This window comes from Tachypleus tridentatus, chromosome 2, assembly GCF_004210375.1.
Source record: "Tachypleus tridentatus isolate NWPU-2018 chromosome 2, ASM421037v1, whole genome shotgun sequence".
Lineage (NCBI taxonomy): Eukaryota > Metazoa > Arthropoda > Merostomata > Xiphosura > Limulidae > Tachypleus > Tachypleus tridentatus.
This window is the reverse complement of record NC_134826.1, coordinates 28,760,833-28,767,547: the sequence shown is the minus strand read 5'-3', so window position 1 is coordinate 28,767,547 and position 6,715 is coordinate 28,760,833. Positions and strand designations below refer to the sequence as shown.

General features: G+C 33.0%; 1 protein-coding gene across 1 annotated transcript in view; it reads left to right on the top strand.

Moving 5' to 3' along the window:
• The first annotated feature begins 1,468 nt into the window (after positions 1-1,468).
• LOC143240019 (putative ammonium transporter 3) overlaps positions 1,469-6,715 on the top strand; it is a 73,496-nt gene continuing 68,249 nt past the window's right edge. Inside the window, exon 1 of the mRNA XM_076481777.1 lies at positions 1,469-1,718. The gene's annotated coding sequence lies outside the window, so the exon portion shown is untranslated. The remainder of the gene's footprint in view (positions 1,719-6,715) is intronic.

The window sequence follows — 6,715 nt, the reverse complement described above, 5'->3', positions numbered from 1 at the left end:
CCATGGTGGCTTATTTAATCAGAATATTCAGAAAAACAACAAAAACAGACAAAAAGAAAAACGAGAACGTTCACAGCTGATTTTAGCGGGGGTGTGGACTGAGCAACAGGTGCGGGTACAATGTTTTGGGCAAGCTTGGCGTGGGCCGAAAATGGTCGAAGGGTCGTTCGGGTCATCAGTCGGGTTATTTCGGGGGGTTCGGCCACGACAGCTTGGTTCGGGAACCGAGTTTATGTTCGACAACCGAGACATTTTTTTCTTAAACAGTATGTTCGAAAACCGAATTGTTCAAGAAGGGAGTCGTTCGAGAACCGAGGTACCACTGTGTAAGTTTAAAACATCTCAATCTTTGTTTCGATGTGTCTCGTGATGCGGCTGAATTATTCCTTTCTAGTTTACAAAACTTCGATATTATAGCACCTATACACTACCTGAGTTATCCTAGATACAATCTATATAAACATTGCCACGGTCGAATATACAGGTTCAAGGTACTAACTTGAGTGAAAAAATAAATAACTTTCTTTGGCTACAACAAAATACGATGAAATATTGTAATGATTACCATGTTTATATAAAATAGAAAATTGTACGAACAATGTATCTGTTATACAGTTTGCATAAAAAAGAGCTATGAAACAGAATATTTTTGTTTTATAATAATTTTTTATAGCTGCCTCTTCTTTAAAATATTGTATTAGTTAACAAAATTAGTTTGAGTAATGTTTGATACAGTAATACAACTTGAAATCCTTGTTAGACCTTTTCCGTTGTTGGTGTAGTTACAGATAAAACGACAAATTTTATTTGTTGCTGATTACCCTGTGTGCCCTTCTATAACACTAAAGAAGTACAAGTTCAGACGAACTTCTCACAGACGTATTCATTGCTCAATTAATCTGATTTATGGTTCGTAGGTTGTAAACTACAACTAACGTTTTAATATAGAATTGAAAACAGTTAGTTACATGCAGAAATTCGTTTGTGCGCAAGCTGTTGCATTACTCTTTGCGTGACCTGTAGATAACAAATTGATTATCAGTTTTATTCTTTGAGTTCTATATGAAGATAGCCTATTTAAATTGTAACACGCAATGATATGACAGCGGCAGTAGAAGTAAAAAAATAGCGCTTTTTAAATAAGAGAAAACGATGTTATGAATATTACATATATTGATTTTAAATAACCAAGACTATTTTATTTGTAACAGTAACAGCTGCACTGAGCTCTGTGATATCATACTATTCCTTGAAAGAAATAAAACAAACATTTCCGAATAGTTACTTGTTAATAATACACAACTTCGAAGAATAACGGAGGATAGCTCTGTCAGGTTTTTTCCATCACGTAATTACCTAGTCATCGATCGTGTGGTCTGTTGTGCAAACTGCACATACAATAAAAATAATTTAGCGTAGTTTAAAGAACATTGATCTAAGACGTAGTTGTTAGAGTTTAGTTCTGTTTTGTTTTCATAACAAAAGGAACATCTCTAGTTCGTACATCAAGCACAATACTATTCCTAGTTTTCATAAACGAGAATCTGAAAATATAATACTTCCTTTTCTTAGAAGTTATTTACTTTATAAGCAGCTCAATTTGAGTGAGAACTTGAATTTACGATTTCTATATCTAGGTACACAAAAGGATATTATTTACTGTTTGGAAATAACAAGACCAACTGTAATAAAATCGTAAACTACACTAAAATATCGAGGTAAGTTTTAAAGTTTTATTTATATTTAAACGCAAAGTTACAGCAGGTAGTGCCTACTCTGTGTCATCTAGGGTTATCGAATCCCGATTTTAAATGTGTAAACCCTCAACCTTAGCTCTGAGTTAATGAAGGGCTTCAAGATAACACTAAGTTAAGTTCAAGAAACCAGACTGCATAAAAATGTTATTTCACAGCTACAATATTATCTAACGTTTGAATACTGAGTGAAGTTGAATAGTTAAATGTTTGTTTGCTTTTTGGTCTACCTGTACCCACTGCAAATATTGAAAACCGAATTTTAGCGTTATAAGTCCATTTACTTGTCGCTGAGTCATGGCCAGGGTAGCAGCCTGAAAAGAGGCATCAGTTTTCTAGCGTTGAAGTTTAAGCATTAACATTTTATCAAAATAAATAATAGCATTATATGACATTTTATTTGCATGGCTTGAGGATTAGAGAGGTCGATTTGCAATCTTAGGGTTACGGGTTCGAATCCCCATCACTAAACATGATCGCCCTTTCAGCAGTTAGGGCATTATAATGTGATCGTCAAGTACACTATTCGCTCGTGAAAGAATAGCCCAATAATCAACAGTGGGTCGCGTTAACTAGTTGTCTTCCCTCTAGTCTACCATTGTTAAGTTAGGGAATGCTAGCGAAACTCAAAACAACAAAATGTATATTAAAGAATAACATAAGGGATGGTAATAATTATTGTTATGGGAGCATAGAAAGGTCGAAGTAAAGAAAAATATTATTAGTCAATAAAAAAAATCATGAATATATTTGAAACGTTTTTGAAACACGATAAGCATTATCGAAGTTTAATGTTTTAGAGATGGTAAGTAGACAGCAAAAGAGCTATAAATGATAATATATAAATTGTTTACGTTCTTAGAGATTAGGCTTATTGTCAGGAACTTACTTTTTCAGTAATATGTAGTAATGTAAGTATATGAATGTGTTGGGCTAAGGATTCTTCTGCAGTAGGTGTTTGCGATATATTTGACGATTTTAAATATTATACAGTTTTATTCTTCTTGTTAAACATCCACTTAGACCTATTCAATTGCTTTAGAAATCAGTTGATAAGCCAAACTATTTTTATGTTATATATATATATTAGTTTTATCTGTTTGTTTGTTTTGGAATTTCGCACAAAGCTACTCGAGGGCTATCTGTGCTAGCCGTCCCTAATTTAGCAGTGTAAGACTAGAGGGAAGGCAGCTAGTCATCACCACCCACCGCCAACTCTTGGGCTACTCTTTTACCAACGAATAGTGAGATTGACCGACACATTATACACCCCCACGGCTGGGAGGGCGAGCATGTTTAGCGCGACGCGGGCGCGAACCCGCGACCCTTGGATTACGAGTCGCACGCCTTACGCGCTTGGCCATGCCAGGCCTAGTTTTATCTTAAACCCTATACAGTTTTCTCTCTCTTTTTTTTTTTGTCAAACGTCCATTTAGATAAATTCAATTGCTTTAGAATTCAGTTTACGAGTCAAACTATTTTCCTCCATTTTATTTGCTATAGTATCTGTATATAATTCACTTACGCTGTCTCGTGAGTTTTTGCGGTTGTATCTTATACTTCCATTAAGTGCTCTTCTTACTTCCAATTAGCATCTACCTTTTGTCAAAGTCCACACCGACAGGTTCAATTAGTTTGACGAGACAAATTATTCTCCTTCTCTCTTTCAAACTGTTAATCTCACTCTAACATGTCAACCATTAGGGTTTTCACACTATGATGGTTAACTTTGTTTTCCAACTTTTCTCACACCGAAATTGTCTTTCCCGTGTCTTTACTTTTTTACTCTCTTTCTCTCTTATTTTTGTACGTTTGGTCACAGCTATTTACATGTCTATAAGTTTGAACTTTTAGAAATCTCTATAGCCTCAACATCAATGAGTCACAAACACAAAATTAATTAATTAATAATACTACATAAAATAAATAGTCTTTTATATCTGACACTTATTATATTTGAGCTGTGAGATATCATGATATATTATTGAAGCAATAGGTACCCTACGTATTGCAAGAGTAGCAAGAGAAGATACGAAATTCAATTTATTATCAAAGCAAAAGCGGTACGTGACACGTGAATTATTGAATTATCGTGGTATGGATATTATAAGAATTAGTAAAGTATAACCTGAAAACTGAATACATAAGATTATCAAAATTGGTTGAACTCTCCTTAGCAATGAGAAGATTAGGTTATATTATGTGATAGGACTACTTCTGACAATAATACGTTATAATCTCCTTGCATATTATATTATTATTATCATTTATTATGTCTCTCGATTCCATGAAGGAACATAGGGCCGCAATCGCTTGCGGATTCATTAACAGGCTGGTTTTTTAAGTGAGTAGATTGTTAGCCCACTGCACAACCCCCCAACCAGGAGGATAAACCTGAGCCGTCCCTAATTTTGCAGTGTAAGACAAGAGGGAAGGCAGCTAGTCATCACCATCCACCGCCAACCCTTGGGCTACTCTTTTACCAACGAATAGTGGAATTGACCGTAACATTATAACGCCCCCACGACTGAAAGGGCGAGCATATTTAGCGTAACTGGGATGCGAACCCGCGACCCTCGGATTACGAAGCGCACACCTTAACGCGCTAGGCCATGCCGGTCCGGGAGATTAAAGGCAAAAATAATGTAAACAAGTTGTGTACCTCTGCTGTTGATTTGATGCATTTTTATCTTTAATAGTTTTGATTTTCTTTGTTTCATTTTATGACATTAAATTTATTAATTTATAAGTTATATTTCTAACTCTGATCCAAATAATTATCGTACTCTGGATCAAAAGCTCTTAGCTACATACATAACCAGACATTTCTTGAAAATATCACTTACATTTTAAATATTTATTGGACAAAAACAACGGATTTGAGGACTTTTTTCATGAGTAAAATAATTTAATTGATATATAAAATTGACTTATTTTAAATGGAAAAAGAAGAAAGTTTGACTGTCACCAGCTATTTTTGCTGTTATTTAATGAATGAGAGCCAGGCCTTGCTCTATTTCATTTAATTAAATAAGCAATTTCACTTGGCAAATTTGATATTAATTTATTGATTTACGCTCACATCTTTTGATATTTTAAGAAGCACCAAAAATGGCATACAAAAATCCGTATTTTTAGCTGAAGGAATGAGTTGGCAACTTTCACTTATATGTTTTAGTTTGTTTGGTAGAGTTTTCTATTATAAGGGAATAAATAACATTAGACAACACTTTTATAAACGAACATACAGGTTTACTACAATAAATGTTACTGAAACTTAAGCCTAATTAATTTGGAAAGAATTAAAAACGAGATAAACAATTAAATTCTATAAAAGTATATAATAGCAACTTCCTACGAAAATGATATACCGATTTTAAAGTATAATAAATCCAAAAATTTATTACCCATATAATTTTAATGAAAGATATACCTAAATTGAGATTTAAAATATTAAGTAATATCTCAGTATAATACATTGAGACAGATATCCTAAAGTTCGTACCTAAATGCTAATAATCATATACTGAAACAACAAACTTAAAATTTGACTAGTCAATAGAAGCACAATAGAATGTGAAAGTTCATGTGTGAGAGCGTCTATATCCACTTGATTCTCAGTAGAGTGGGAGATTGTTTAAAAGAATATTCTAGTCATACGTTCAATGAAGATTAACAGCTTTTAACATGAACTAGGTGAATGTGATGTGGTTTTATCCTCCCAGCATGTTAAAATAAATCAGTAACTTCAATAAGTGAGAGAGACACTTTTGATTCTTGAAAAGAAGCCAATGTTAAACAATCAACAAAGTGCTACTGAACCTTTACTCATACTTCAGATATTTACACACAAAATGTACAGAAAGTAAGAAAAACAGTTTTTCATAACCTGTCAGTGCCATGGGAATGCTATTTAATCTTAATAAAAATTGTTAGGTATTATAATTTATCTCGGACGAGTTTCTGATTTATTGTGTTATGTACATTATGATTTCAAATAGCCGGAAAATTTAATTTTAATTTAAAAGTTAACTGAGTTTCGATATATATCAAATTTATGAAATTTGTCAACAAGATTAACACACACAATTTTATTTCTTAATACAAATATATTTGAATATTCAAACAAAAAATAATACAGTTTATATTAACAGTTATTATAAATAGCTATTACAAATAATGATTTATATACAAAAGTTTTACATCTTACAAACAATACAGATTTTTCTGTCTGGTTTGAAACAATATTTTTTCGACGGTTCACGATGAACGAATTAATTCTGATTTGATGTCGTTACACTTCGCTTAAAGCCTAGCCTCACGACGTTTACAAGCTGACATTTCTCCAACGAAGCTGTCTAATATTCTAGTAGAAACACTAACGTCATGAAAGTTTGTAATGTTCGAAACCTGTAAAAATTCCTGGTGGAATACTTGTAGTTTTCCGATTAATAAGCGTTTATCATAGCTATAACTTCCGAGGTTTATAGTATACGAATAATAGCAAAACAACAATATTCTACTATTTTTCCGCGTCGATTTGTAAGCTTTAAAACAATATTGGTATTTGCACACACATATAGTACATTGTTGATTCTTACACGCGAAAATCATCTATAAATTTAGAGAATAGGCGGAACTTTCACGATACACATTTAACAATATAACTTACAAGCATTTCCAAGTATGCACAGGTGGACAAACATGTGGCCACCTTGAAAATGTTAATTTGTTATATCTTTTATTACATAACAGAAAAATATGTAAAACTATATGTTTTTCTCAGTGCATTTGACGTGATCTGTTCATATATGATCTCAAATTCTAATTTCAACACTGGCTTTTGTAAATACCTGAACGTTTCGTGAGTTTAGTTACATTGTTTCATAATAAGTGTTGTGCACCTGCTTCTTAGATCTTGTTATTCCAATTCGATGATTTCAATTCGGTTGAAATTTTTT